At 44.1% G+C, this 15,274-nt stretch overlaps 1 protein-coding gene across 12 annotated transcripts in view; it reads right to left on the bottom strand.

Annotated features, from left to right (window-relative positions):
- The window catches only part of RHOH (ras homolog family member H), a 137,814-nt gene that overhangs the window by 89,166 nt on the left and 33,374 nt on the right, over positions 1-15,274 (bottom strand). The window contains exon 1 of one of the 12 annotated variants that reach the window (XM_078001632.1): positions 3,587-3,674. The gene's annotated coding sequence lies outside the window, so the exon portion shown is untranslated. 12 annotated transcript variants of the gene reach the window in all.

The following is a 15,274-nucleotide window of genomic DNA, read 5'->3' as shown; positions in this document are numbered from 1 at the left end:
GGCCTTAAGTTTTATTTGACCCCAGTGTAGCAGGGCCAGAATTAAGAAAAATGTACACGCTTCGGACATTTATTTATTTATTTATTTATCTTAATTTTATTTTTTTGAAATGGAGTTTTGCTCTGTTGCCCAGGCTAGAGTGCAGTGGCTCGATCTCAGTTCACTGCAACCTCCGCCTCTCAGGTTCAAGCAATTCTTATGCCTCAGTCTCCTGAGTAGCTGGGACTACAGGCATGCACCATCACACCCAGCTAATTTTTGTATTTTTAGTACAGACAGGGTTTTACCATGTTGCCAAGGTTGGTCTTGAACTCCTGACCTCAAATGATCCACCCGCCTAGGCCTCCCAAAGTGCTGGGATTACAGGCATGAGTCACCACACCCAACCACTGGCCACCTTTATTTATTTTTTGAGACAGTCTTGCTCTATCTCCCATGCTGGAGACAGAGTACGATGGTGGCTCACTGCAGCCTCCACCTCCCAGGCTCAAGTGATCTTCCCAGCTCAGCCTCCCAAGTAGCTAGGACTACGAGCACTCACCACTGTGATCGGCTACATTTGTTTAGTTTGTATAGAGACAAGGTCTCACTATGTTGCTGAGGCTGGTCCTGAACTCCTGGGCGCAAGTGATACTCTTGCCTCAGCCTCCCAAAGTGTTGGAATTATAGGCATGAGTCACCACACCCAGTCCTTTCGGTTATTTAAATAAACTCTCCAATAAACTGACTGAGCTAAAGCCAAATTTCCTGAGTGAATATCTGCACAAGGAAATTAATAAGGCATAATTGTTAAGGTCATGGGCTTTAAAGTCAGGTAAACCTGGCATTGAATCCGAGCTGCCCAACCGACTACCTATGTGACGAACTTGGAAGATTTTCTAACCTCCTTAAGCCTCAGTTTCCTCCTCTGTAAAATCAGTGTAACAATATTATATCTGCACCACAGGTTGTTGAGAGTATTTAAGTGTGCTTAAAGCTTAGAGTGCAAAATTCTTTTTTTTTTTTTTTTTTTGGAGACCTGAGTCTCGCTCTGTCGCTCAGGCTGGCGTGCAGTGGTGTGATCTCGGCTCACTGCAACCTCCGCCTCCCGGGTTCAAGTGATTCTGCTGCCTCAACCTCCTGAGTAGCTGTGATTACAGGCGCCCACTACCGTGCCTGGCTAATTTTTGTATTTTTAGTGGAGATGGGGTTTCACCATGCTGGCCAGGCTGCTCTCAAACTCCTGGGCTCAAGTGATCTGCCTGTCTCAGCCTCCCAAAGTGCTGGGATTACAGGCATGAGCCACTGTGCCTGGCCTAGAGTGCAAAATTCTTAGCAGGTGCATAATATAAACATACTGTATGTACATAGTAAACACTCAGTAAGTAGTCCCTATTAATAATATTCTGAAATAACAATTACTAAATATAATGATAAACAGTTATTAACGCTAAGTAGGGAATTTAAAGTAGCACAAAAGAGGTTTCTCCAACAAAGGGTGAAACACACCCAGACATAGCTACAAAAAGAGAGAGAGAGACTCCTGTCTAAGCTTTGCCACCCAGCGAGTCAGAAAGGTGAAAACATTTCTGTTCAATCAAGTGACCCTCAGTGCCAGCCAGTTCTGACCCCAAGTGGCTCATCAAGTCAGCTTTCAGGGCCTCAGTTTCATAAACTGTAAAGTAGTTCTTGATAGTTTTATTAAAACTGAAGCCAAAGTACCTGCTGCAGTGAATACAGAACATAAACCATTGCATTACTGTGCGGCAGTAAAGATGGATGATAAGCCTTGAGGACAGGAGGAGCCTTGGAAGATGGCTAAATATGGAGCTGGGGGAGAAGGGGAAGTAGGAGAGGAGCTGCGGTCTGAGGCAGAGCCATACCCTATATGGACATGACAGATAATCTTCAGAATGGGTCACGTGTGTCCAGGAGTGAGCCGCCTCGAGTTACATCATCAGCATGTGAGTCTGACGGGCTTGATTTCAGCGAATTTCTCCAAAAGAAATTCTCCCTAGAAGGGCTTCTGGGTGAAAAAAGTGAGTCTTCCATGGTATTTCCCAAGTGGCTAACTGGCAAGAGTGGCCCAAGTATGTCTCTTCGTACGGAAGAGTTACGAGAGCGTCACGGGTGGCGACACTGAGTGGCCCTCCAGGCCGTTCTTCTCAGGCCTTGAATCAGACAGAATCAATGAGCCTTCACCTCCAGAGCCTGCGGGGTCTCCATAATGTGATGCTCTTGCCCTTTTTCTCTTTCTACCATTTTCACAGAAAAGGGTCCCTCAGCAGGCCGCCAGGGTTCACACGCACAGACACAGGGAGGGAAGGGAGGCTTCCTGCTGCAAAAGCAACAGGGTTGGGCCTTTCTGCCCGCTCTGGCAAAGAGACCAAGATACACACAAGTGAGGGATTAGGGGAAGAGACATCCTAACGCATTTCCTCCTCCGGAGAACTGAGGGCTGTCCAGTAGGAAATCCTGGTTTCCTTTTGGACTCAATTCTAACGGCCGTGCTAACAGACACCCATTCTCCACCTGACACCCTCCGCAGGCTCGCTCTGTGCCATCCTACTGGCTGGAAAGACCAGGTCTTCCCTCAGCCCCCAACTCACACGCCTTCCGGAAAGCCTTCCTTGAGCACCAGCGCTCCCCAGCCCCTGACAGATCAGATGCCCCCTGCTGTGTTCCCACAATACCTCTGTGCACATTTGACACAGAAACTACCACTCCGCCGAAATGGCTCGTCTTCTCAGTCGTAAAATGGAATGAGATCTGCCCTGCCTTCTTCACTGGGAGCTCATAAGGATCAGGTGGAAATGGTAACAATACAGAAATCATTTCGGTTTTTACTTTTACAATACTTTGTATGTTTGGAAATGCTCTCTTGTTGGTTTTGTGAGAAAGTCTTTTTATAACAATACAGCATAATATAGAGCTAAAGTGAAATTATGACTATTATTAACTGATTGTTATTATTGCAGGTTTGAAGTTAGCTGGGCTTTGGTGGAGGTAGCTCACTTCAAAATGCTGATGGAATCCTCAGCTGTCTTTTTTAAAAAATATGAGTCCATCACCAGTTGGGGATGGCCTACCAATTACAGACAATATATCTAAATGTCATCCTCCTCGAGGAGCTTTGAACAAAGGACCTGTGCTGGTAGCAGCCGATTCATTCATTAAGGAAATTGATTCCACCATGAATCTAACACAATTAAATGGCCACGCTCCTCAGCAACCTCTAGCAATCTCTAGCCAGCACCTTCAATAGCGCCTTCCTAGCCTAGCAGGGACATCACAGCAACAGGCAGCCTTTCTCAGGATGGGTGAGCCCATGCGGGGGGCTCCCCAACTGGGAAGTGGGGCTGAGTGCTTTGTTCCTTTACGGAGTCTTGCTGTGTCCCCCAGGCTTGTATGCAGTGGCATGATATTGGCTTACTGCCGCCTCCGCCTCCTGGGTTCAAGTGATTCTCCTGCCTCAGTCTCCTGAGTAGCTGAGATTACAGGCATCCATCACCATGCGCAGCTAGTTTTTTGTATTTGTAGTAGAGAAGGGGTTTCGCCATGTTGGCCTGGCTGGTCTCAAACGCCTGACCTCAGGTGATCCACCCACCTCGGCCTCCCAAAGTGCTGGGATTACGGGCGTGAGCCACTGCTCCAGGTTGTAGCCAGCTCTTCAGATCAGGTCTCCACTCCTATTCTCTTCCTACAAATAAACCAGTTCTTGATTTTTTTTTTTTCTTTTTTTTTTTTTGAGACAAAGTTTCACTCTTTTTGCCCAGGCTGGAATGCAATGGCACGATCTCAGCTCACTGCAACTTCACCTCCCGGATTCAAGCGATTCTCCTGCCTCAGCCACCTGAGTAGCTGAGATTACAAGATGCACGCCACCAAGCCCGTCTAATTTTGCATTTTTAGCAGAGACAGGGTTTCACCATGTTGGTCAGGCTGGTCTCAAACTCCTGACCTCAGGTGACTCGCCCACCTCGGCCTCCCAAAGTCCTCAGATTACAGGTGTGAGCCACCACGCCTGGCTCAGCGCTTGATGTTTTAAAGGACATCTGTTGCTTCCTGATCTGGATGCTGGTTTCACAAGTGTGTGCAGTTTGTGAAAATCCACCAAGCTATATATCCATGAGGTGTTCACTTAGATAAAACTTCAATAAAAAATATTTTTAAAAATAAGGTTACCACCTTTGCAGTGAACATCTTTTCAAGTGGTATTTTATAAGTTTTACTTGCAAGAGTTTATTTCACTAATCTGAATCCTATCTTAATAATTTCCCCTACTGTGTTGCTAATTGCTACAAATAATCACTAAATTTTCTCTCAAAATCACAAAAACAAATCATTTTTAAGTCAGTGTATTTTCATACGTAGATCATCTCTGTTTGAAACAGATTTTGTTCTGAAAGTTTGTTTGCAAGATGCTGGTTTGCTTGGCCAGGCACAGTGTCTCACGCTTGTAATCCCAGTGCTTTGGGAGGCTGATGTAGAAGGATCACTTGAGGCCAGGAATTCAATGCCAGCCTGGGCAACATAGCAAGACCCTGTTTCTATTAAAAGAAAAAAAAAAAAAAAGATGCTGGTTTGCAACTTTTGACATAAGTTCACCAGGATAAAAAATGTTAAGCAGTATTTATATTCCTAAGCCTGAAGCATATTAAACCCCTTTATAGTTGAATTCAAACAAAACATTGCCAAGTCCTGAAGCCTTTTATTAGTTCAACATATTAAACTCTGAAACCTCTCTGAGCCATGTGTCCTGCCCTCTGACTCCCAACCACGCCGGGACCGTGGTCCCCTTCCCCTCCTCTGGTCTAGCAACTCTGCCCTGACTGGTCTCTTCCACTCCAGGAGCACGATCAAGGAATCATTGCCTGAGGTCCAGAGTTCTTAGCCCGGTTCAATTTCAGAGTCAAATACAAGACTAGCCAGCTAGACAACTGCCCAAAGCACCCTTAGAACCTCATCTCAAAACTAAAGTGATGGGGAAATGCATTTCCTACTACTTTTCTCAAAATAATTGGAATACCCTGAAAAACTGCTTGGAGTTGAGGGTGCAACCCCAAGAGGTACACTCAGGGAAGGACACGTGGTCTCTGAACTTCTTTTAGGGAATGTGGATCTTGTTTACCAAAGGACTCGTGTTTTCTCAGTTGAGTATCCATTTTTGGGGCCTGAGCTGAACTATTCTAGGAAAAAGAGAGCAAAAAGGCAAATCATGCCTATCTAATCATTCTATAATGTCACGATGCTATAAATTAAAGGTTGTCAAACTATGGTTCATTCATGGCTGAACCCAGCCCGCCACCTGTTTTTGTATGGGCCATAAGTTGAGAATGGTTTTTACATTTTATTTTATTTTATTTGAGAGGGAGTTTCACTCTGTCGCCCAAGCTGGAGTGCAGTGGCACGATCTCCGCTCACTGCAACCTCCGCCTCCCAGGTTCAAGCGATTCTCCTGCCTCAGCCTCCCAAGTAGCTGGGATTACAGGGGGTTTTTACATTTTTTTTTTTTTTTTTTTTTTGAGACGGAGTCTCACGCTGTTGCCCAGGCTGGAGTGCAGTGGCGCGATCTCGGCTCACTGCAAGCTCCGCCTCCCGGGTTCCCGCCATTCTCCTGCCTCAGCCTCCTGAGTAGCTGGGACTACAGGCGCCCGCCACCGCGCCCGGCTAATTTTTTGTATTTTTAGTAGAGACGGGGTTTCACTGTGGTCTCGATCTCCTGACCTTGTGATCCGCCCGCCTCGGCCTCCCAAAGTGCTGGGATTACAGGCTTGAGCCACCGCGCCCGGCCGGTTTTTACATTTTTTAATGGTTGAAAAAAATCCAAAGGAGGAGAATATTTTATGACATGTGAAAATTACATGAAATTCAAATTTCAGGGTTCATAAATAGCATTTTATTGGAACACGGTCATGCCCATTCATTGACATGTTGCCTATGACTGCTTTCTTGCTGCAACATAAAGTTGCAACCAAGCCTAAAATATTTTCAATTTGGTCTTTACACAGAAAAGTTTGCCAACCCCTACTAGACAGAAAGGTAGTTCAGAGTCAGAAGGGGCACGTAGACCTGGGGTCTGGCAGGCTTGGTTTGGCTCTAATGTCTGCCACTTAAATGCATGACCTTGGGGCAATTCCTTAACCTCTCTGAGCTTCGGGTCCTTTGACAACAAAAAACTATGCATAATGTCTACAGCACGACTGACTCCGGAACCATACTGCCTTTCAGCCCCACTGGCTATGTGATCTCATGAAGGTCACTTAACTTCTCTAAGCTCCTCCTCCCTAATTGTAAATAGGCAATAAGAATGGTACCTACCTGGTGTGAGTTGGTTGATGGTATTATTTTTCATAATAAAAATAAAAATAAAATAATGGTACCTACCTTACAAGGTGGTTGTACAGAATTTAAAAGGGTAGTGCACGTAAACCACATTGCATAGTGCCTGCCACAGAGTGAGTACTGTAGAAGTATTTACCATTATTATCATTTACCTTGAGGGGTTGTCGTAAGATGGTTCTGAGCTAGTGTATGTCATGAGCCGAAAACAGTGCCTGGAACAAAACAGGCACTAGCAAATAGTAGCTGCTATGATGATGATGATATGAACCAGTACTATAGTCACACAGGAGAGGAAGCATTAATTCTCGAGATGGGAGAAAGGAGTGGTGATTCGGGAGCCCTGCATTTGAAAAGTGACAGCTGATCTGTAGGATGAGTAAGATTTTGATAAGCAAAAGAGAAGAAAGCCTTTGTGGGTGGGGAGAAGCCTGTACAAAGGCCCAGGGGCATGAAAATGCATGTCTGATTTGGGGAAGTAGAAGAAGTTCAGGGAGGTTGCACTGTGGGCTGCTCAGTGGGGAGCAGGACATGGCCGGTGGAGGGATTATGGGAGATGAGCCTGTGATTCAACACAATCCAAGGTTGCCTTCTGCTCATCAGTAGCCACAGCATACTATTAGCTCCAACTGACTCCAATTAAAATTGGTTAACAGCCAATTAAAATCCCTGGGTCTTTGGCACATAAAACTGTTACTAGCCAGGCACAGTGGCTCCTGCCTATAATCCCAGCACTTTGGGAAGCCAAGGCAGGAGGATCACCTGAACCCAGGAGTTCAAGACCAGCCTGGGCAACATGGTGAGACCCCCCCCCACCCCCACCAAGTCTACATTAAAAAAAAAATTAGCTAGACATGGTGGAGCACGCCTGTAGTCCCAGCTACTTGGGAGGCTGAGGCAGGATGATTACTTGAGCCCAGGAAGCTGAAACTGCAGTGAGCCATTATCACCCCACTGCACTCCAGCCTGGGCAACAAAGTGAGACCCTGTCTCAAAAAATAAAAAAACTGTTACCAATCCACTCTCTTTTAACTTAAATGTTACTAGCCTCTTTGAGCACCTACTCTGTGTCAGGCATTGAAGTCAAGTTAAAGAAGGCGCAGTTTCTGCCTTCAAAAAACTTACAGTCTAATGGCAACACTAGACATCAACTTCAGCAAGGATCTAAGGTAGGAACAAATCAAGTGCCAACAAAGGGAAAAAGTGCTACTTGCAACTAGCAGGAATCAAGGAAGGCTTTGTGGAGGCCGTGATATTAGAACATGACCCTTGAGAAGAAAGAGAAACATGAGCAATGAAGGAAAAATCTGGGGCACCTAGAAGGGTGAGAGCAGCTCAGTTGGGCTAAAAGGCAGAGCCCAAAATGGGAGCTCAAGCTGGGCTGTAGGAAACTCATTCTTGTGGCAGGTTAGGCTGGACTGCAAGCGGGAAAGACCAAAGAGGCAAGTGGGAGGCTCCCGCCGTTGGGATCAAGGATGGCTTTATCCAGAGCAGATGCTGTGAGACAAGAAACGGGGAGGGGGCCCCAGCAACACCCACAAGGTGGAACTGACGTGCAGGCCTGAAACAAGGTGATTCCGAGGCTGTATAGGCCTGGGGGCCTGGGAGAAGCTGCTGGCAAACCCAGGCAGCACCAGAGGAGAAAGACGGATCTGTGAGATCCATGAAGAGGTGGGTGTTTCCCACTGGGGGGCCTGCTGAAGAGACACAGCGCTTTCAGGAGAGCCACCGGGCTGCCGCCAATGACAAGGCTATCGTTTACCGAATAAAGGGGAAGAGAAGTGGGGCAGCCAGGGTCGTCTTCCTCTCCCATGAGCTTTGACATGGAATCTTTAGCTAGAAACATGTTCTCCTCTATGTTATGTATAGCCAAAAAAAAAAAAAAAAATCACCTAAGAATAGGTGGGTCTTGCACAAGCCAGTTTGTTCCTATATTGAAATCCATTAACATAACAGTGTACAAGTCTATTCACGGACACAGGAAAAGGCTTCCTAAGCTAAATGGGTGGAAAGCAGATTGCAAAATGGCCCGTACAGGAGATTCCAGAGCTGTGAAAACATCTAAAGTGTTGCCTACCTCCACGTGAAGCTGGCTTGTCTCTGGCTCCTGGGGTTGTATGCGATTCCCATTTTCTTCTCCTTGCTTATGTGCATTTAAAAATGTGTCCACGAGACGCATGTGCTATTTGTGCAGTTTTGAAGAAGTGCTTTCTGTATGTTGTTTTGTCTTTTTAATGTTGGCTTAGAAGGGAATGGAAAGGCTGGGTTGGTGCCTTGAAGCTACAGAAAATTTCTGGGAATCTCTATCAGTAACTCTGAAATTTTTCTAGGTCTACACTGCTGAATTCATTTACAATTCCTAGAAGCACTAACTCCAACTTCTGATTCCCTTTTAAAGGTCTGTTTCATTCTCTCCTCCTTGCAAAAGAGATTAGCAAAGCTGAATAATTCTGCCTCCTGAATCACAGCTGTCCATAGCTATCCTCAGCCCCAAGCCATCTCTTCTTTCTTCTTACTCATAAGAGTTTTGAAAGTCCAGGCTGAGAGCCAGGCGTGGTGGCTCACATCTGTAATCCCAGCACTTTGGAAGGCTAAGTGGGGGTGGATCACTTGAGATCAGGAGTTCGAGACTAGCCTGACCAACATGGCGAAACCCCATCTCTACTAAAAACACACACACACAAAATTAGCTGGGCCTGGTGGCAGGTGCCTGTAATCCCAGCTATTTGGGAGGCTGAAGCAGGAAAATTGCTTGAACCTGGGAGGCAGAGGCTGCAGTGAGCCGAGATCACACCACCACACTCCAGCCTGGACAACAGAGGGAGGCTTCGACTCAAAAAAAGTCCAGGCTGGGTGCCATGACTCACGCCTGTAGTCATAGCACTCTGGAAGGCCAAAGCTGGCAGATCACTTGAGGTCGGAAATTCTAGACCAGCCTGGCCAACATGGCGAAACCCCGTTTCTACTAAAAATACAAAAATTAGCCCGTCATGGTGGCTAATAATCCCAGCTACTCAGGAGGCTGTGGCAGGAGAATCGCTTGAGCCTAGGAGGCTGAGGGTGCAGTGAGGGGGGATCGTGCCAGCTGCACTCCAGCCTGGATGACAGAGTGAGACTCCGTCTCAAAAAAAAAAAAAACAAAGAAGTCCTTTTTATATTCTTTTAGATATTCAAATAAATTTGAATACGGCCTGGGTATTGGATGGCATTAAAGAACTATTGCTAATTTTGTTAGGTGATAACTGTATTGTCAGGCCCTGATTTATCAATTTGTCAATGATATTTTAAGGCCCTTATCTGATAGAGATGTCGATGTATTGATAGGAAAATAAATAAGATGTCAGGGATTTATTTTGTATTATTCCAGAAAACAACAAGTAAAAACGATGGATAAAATAAGATTGGAAAAGTGTCAAGAACTATTGAGGTTGAGTGGCGGGTACACAGGAGTATATTAGCCTATTCTCTCTTCTTTGGTGTAGCTTCAAAACTTTTTGTGTTAAAAGTTTTAAAGGGTGGGGGCTTTTGTTTTCTTTCTTTCTTTCTTTCTTTTTTTTTGAGATGGAGTTTCACTCTTGTTGCCCAGGCTGGAGTGCAATGGCAAGGTCTCAACTCACTGCAACCTCCACCTCCCAGGTTCAAGCGATTCTCTTGCCTCAGCCTTCCAAGTAGCTGGGACTACAAGCATGTGCCACCACACCAGCTAATTTTGTATTTTTAGTAGAGATGGGGTTTCTCCATGTTGGTCAGGCTGGTCTCAAACTCCCGACCTCAGGTGATCCACCCTCCTTGGCCTCCCAAAGTGCTGGAATTACAGGTGTGAGCCACCGCACCGGGTCCCAAGCTGTAGTTTTATTCTTACTCTCTGGTTATAGAGAAAATGGAGAAAAGCATCACCAAAAAAGAAAAGTATACTTTACGCTATAGTGACTTTTTCAAGTATTTGAAGGCATGTGCGTGGAAGTGGCAAAAGGATGACAGCCCAGAGGCCTAGAGCCTGCCTCCTGGTGGAGGGATATGGAAAAGGAAAGCCACAGTCCTGGGTAAGGATTCCCAGACAAGTCAGGGAAGAAAATCTTGCACTTCAATACAACTCAGTAAGACATCACTATCTATTCTGGGGAAGTAAGGGCCATCTCTAGAATATATTCCAACCAAAGGAGGCCCCTGAGATGACCCAAACTCAACTTTCTAACTGGTATTATTACCTTCACTAATTTCCCTTGGCCCTCCCTGGATAGAATTCTGCAGAATTAGCTCTTTGCAAAAGAACAAATGTCATAATGAAAATACCTTAAAAAGAAAAGAAACTCAAGAGTGAAAATGCATTACCCACACGAAACCAGAGGAGAAGTCAAAGTAACTCTGAGAGTGGGGAAGACCCTCTGTCCTGGGGGTTCTTGTTGTCTGAAAAGGTGAGGGGGCTTTGAGAGTTTTCTATCTTAGTATTTTGTGTTTTCCCCTTAGACATAAACGTAGCCTTTGTCTGTGAAAATATGAAATCTGCCTGATGTCTGGATAGACCTCCACCAAGTCCAAGATACTCCCCAGCTGTAAAGCGCCACCTGTGACTAAGAAAACCATCACATCTCAGGGTTTCCCCCATCCCTAACCCCAGAACCACCAACCACCACCACCATCCAACACACATATTCAAGCCATTGGTGGTGGACAGCATTTCCTGCTTTTACTTGCTGGTCCAAACAGACTGAAGATGACCTCCCTATTCTGGCTAAATTCTCTCCTCATTTTTTCCAGACCATTTCTATATATCCTATTTTCTGATTATAAAAGTAGTACATACACATTATAGAACATTTCAAAAACACTAATCCAAAGAAGACGAAAATCAGTTACTACCTAGAATCAAAAGCTGTAAAATATTAGCGTACATTTTTCTGGGGTTTTTTTTCAGTGCATCATTTTTTTCCAAAACTAAGAATACCATACTTTATATATGGTTTGGCATCTTGTTTTTCTTAATTTAACATTTAGGTCTTCATTTAACGTTCTATGTCAAGATTCTTGACATAGAAAATGGCTGCATAAAATTTGATTATATAAACATAGCATCATTTATTTAACCAATTGCCTACTGTTGGATAGTTTAATAATTCCTCATTTTCACTACAATAACATTGAGTGAATATTTTTAATATAAATACATGATTATTTCTTTAGGATAGATAGATATGAGAGCAACTGCTGGAACAGAAGAGATAAAAAATTGAACCAATTTATATTCTATGTATGGGCCTATCATCTCATCACTCTATCAACTCTCACTGGGTATAATATTTGCAAGTTTGATTTGTTTTCATTTGCATTTCATTTACAACTAGTGAAGATTAAAATTTGCTCATCTGTTTTTTGACAACATATGTTTTTTCTTTTGTAAGTCATCGGTTTTACCTACTTTTCCAGCAAGATGGTTATTGTTTCTTAATGACTTTTAAAATCCTTTTAGAGATTAAGGATTAATGTGTGGCAAATATTTTATATATATACATATATATATATTTTGTGCCCATGTATTCTGGGAATTCCCCAAATTCCTGGTACTCCCCCTACACTGAGCAAGCCCTAAGCTGAATGTAAAGTAGCATGTTCCCTGCTGCGGAAAAAAACTCAGCATGATGAGATGCCTGAAAGGTCATCTAATTCAACATACTCATTTCCCCCATGAGGAAACCAAGGACTTGAGAGAAGTGGTTAAGCTGCTGGGGGCCCACACGAGGCCCAGAAACTAAGCCAGCTGAGTCAGCACACTTTCCATCTACACAGGATTTTTTCAGATACGCATTATGTCTACATAGTATAGCCCATACTTGATTTCCTTAATATTTTAAGCACAATGCTCATATAGCTAGATAGATACGCCAAATTATTCACACAGTAGCAACCTTTATTTCTTTGCCTTTTTCCCAGAGATTTTATTGTGTACTGATGGGTTTTTACTCAAAAGGTAGCTCCCAATGCTTTTTTTGTTTTTGTTTTTGTTTTTTGTTTGCTTGTTTTCAGACAGAGTCTCACTGTCACCCAGGCTGGAGTGCAGTGGCCAGATCGGCTCATTGCAACCTCCACCTCTCAGGTTCAAGTGATTCTCCTGTCTCAGCCTCCTGAGTAGCTGGAATTACAGGCATGCACCACCACACTCAGCTAACTTTTGTATTTTTAGTAAAAATGGGATTTTGCCATGTTGGCCAGGCTGGTCTCAAACTCCTAACCTCAAGTGATCTGCCTGCGTCGGCCTCCCAAAGTGCTGAGATTACAGGCGTGAGCCACCACACCTGGCCACAGCTCCCAGTTTTAATATAAAAATACTTTTCAAACACCTGTTCCCTTTCTCATCCACTTCCTTCGAGATGGATCATCTCTCTTTAGGAGAAATCATTAGGCTTTCCAGCATTCTCTAGAAGTAGGATAAACCCTTAACCTGCAGATTGCTTCAGCTATAAAAGAAGTTGAGGCATTTAATATTTTGTTCTGGATATGCAGCCCAGAGCACTGGAAGGAGTGAGGTGTTTTAGTTTTAGTTTCAATGTGTAAGTGCAGATATGCAATCGTTTGCAAAAAGCCCACGTTGTGGAGTTGACAGTCATGGTTAGATTTTTCTTTTTTCTTTTTGAGATGGAGTTTCACTTTTGCTACCCAGGCTGGAGTGCAGTGGCATGATCTCAGCTCACCACAACCTCCGCCTCCCGAGTTCAAGTGATTCTCCTGCCTCAGCCTCCCGAGTAGCTGAGATAACAGGCATGCGCCACCACTTGTGGCTAATTCTGTATTTTTAGTGGAGACGGGGTTTCTCCATGTTGGTCAGGCTGTTCTTGAACTCCCAACCTCAGGCGATCCACCCGCCTCGGCCTCCCAAAGTGCTGGGATTACAGGCATGAGCCACCGCGCCTGGCCAGTCACGGTTAGATTTTAATTTCCCTCGCTGAGCAGCAGTATAACCTTGGGCAAGTCACATAACTACAACTGCAAAATGTGAATAATCATGCATTGTTTGTAGGATTTTTTTTTAAGGCGGCTGAAAAGAATCTATTTCCCATGCCTAGATGAATGCCTGACCCTTAGCGGATAAGGATAACAATAAACACACACATGTGCCAGACGCTGTTTTAAGTGCTTTATAAAAATTACCTCCTTTAATCATTACAATAAGACTGCATGTGGTCAATACCATTTTTGTCTCATTTTACAGCTGGGGGAACTAGGGCACAGAGAAGTAACGTACCTTGCCCATGATGACAAGCTAGTGAGAAGAGATGCTGGGGTTCAGGCTCTGGCAGTCCAGCCTCTGAGCCTACTCATAGGTCTCTACCTCCCCTCTCCCTACCTCTCTCTTGGTGGGAGCCTGCCTATCCTTGAAACCTTGATGAAAATAAGCAATCCTAAAGCAATGGCAGAGGGTGAGGAAGAAAGGCTGGAAATACATTTTTCTGCTGGCGGGTGATTTCCTTCTTACTACAAGCCTGATTTCTTACAGCATTTTAAAGATTCTTCCTCAATCAGACACTCTCACACACCATTTGATAAGCACAAGACCACCATCTTTGTAGAGGGCAATGGAACAGAATCCAGCAGCATCCTTAGTGTATTTGACACCCACAACCGATCATCTATCAACCTCTCTCCTCTAGGTGACAAAATTATTTTCCTAGTAATGTGTAAGAATCAGGAACAGTCTTTTTATTTTTTTATTCATTCTTTAGCTTTAAAACGAACAAGTTACTTTTTTTTTTTTTTTTTTAATTGAACTTTAAAAAAATCATTCAGGTCAGGTGTATTGGCTGACATCTATAATCCCAGAATTTTGGAAGGCTGAGGCAGGAGGAATGCTCAAGGCCAGGAGTTTGAGACCAGCCTGGGAAACATAGCAAGATTAGCCAGGTATGGTGGTGCATGCCTGTAATTCCAGCTACTTGGGAGGCTGAGACGTGAGAATCACTTGAACCTGGGAAGTGGAGGTTGCAGTGAGCCGATCTCACCGGTGCACTCCAGCCTGGGTGACAAAGTGAGACTCTGTCTGAAAACAAACAAACAAAAAACAAAAACAGACAAACATCTCTACCAAAAAGTTTTCTTAATTAGTTGGGCATGGTAGCATGTACCTGTAGCCTTAGCTACTCAGGAGGCTGAGACAGGGGATGGCTTGAGCCCAGGAGATCAAGGCTGCAGTGAGTCATGATCACAACACTGCACTCCAGCCTGGGTGACAGAGTGAGACCCTGTCTCTAAAAAATGATAACAATACAGTAAAATATTTCATGTATGAATTAAAATTTGTACTTACCAATCAAAATTAATTATACTCTGTAGTTTGCATTCTGCTTTGTTATTTTAAATTTAAATACAAAACTCAGAGAGAATAACAGAATTGAAGTAACTCGAGTTCTGTTCCGGGGTTTCTGCAATCACTGTGCTATCATTGTTTATGTCTAATCTACAGCTTAAACTCAGGACTGTGCTGTGCCACAGGAGCTGAAGATGCAGCTTGGCCCCAAAGCTCTAGTGATAGCTGTACACACCATTAAGAACTTACTCTGACTTTATCACTGCCAGCGCATGGTGATAATAAAAAACAGACCCATACTGGTTTTATTACTGTTTTAAAATTCTATATAAATGATACACCCCCTCACTTCCTGTACTTAGGGGGGACCCCTTGCACCACTCCATCCTTTAAATCCTTGCCAGTCTCTATTACACTTTTAAATGCATAGACCATTTAATCCAGCAATTCCAATTCTTTGAACACATTGTACTGATGTGTCTACACAAGTAGGCAAGATATGCAAGAATTTCCATTGCTACATTATTCATGACAGCAAAAAAAGAACTGGAAAGAACTGAAAGGTCCATTAAGAAGCAGGGGTTAAATTAATTATGCCATATCCATTCCGGATAATCCACTCAGCGTTAGAAAGAATTAGGTCAGCCTCTTTGTATT

Source organism: Macaca mulatta, chromosome 5 (genome assembly GCF_049350105.2).
Source record: "Macaca mulatta isolate MMU2019108-1 chromosome 5, T2T-MMU8v2.0, whole genome shotgun sequence".
In the NCBI taxonomy this organism is placed as follows: Eukaryota; Metazoa; Chordata; class Mammalia; order Primates; family Cercopithecidae; genus Macaca; species Macaca mulatta.
This window is presented reverse-complemented; position numbering and strand designations above follow the sequence as displayed.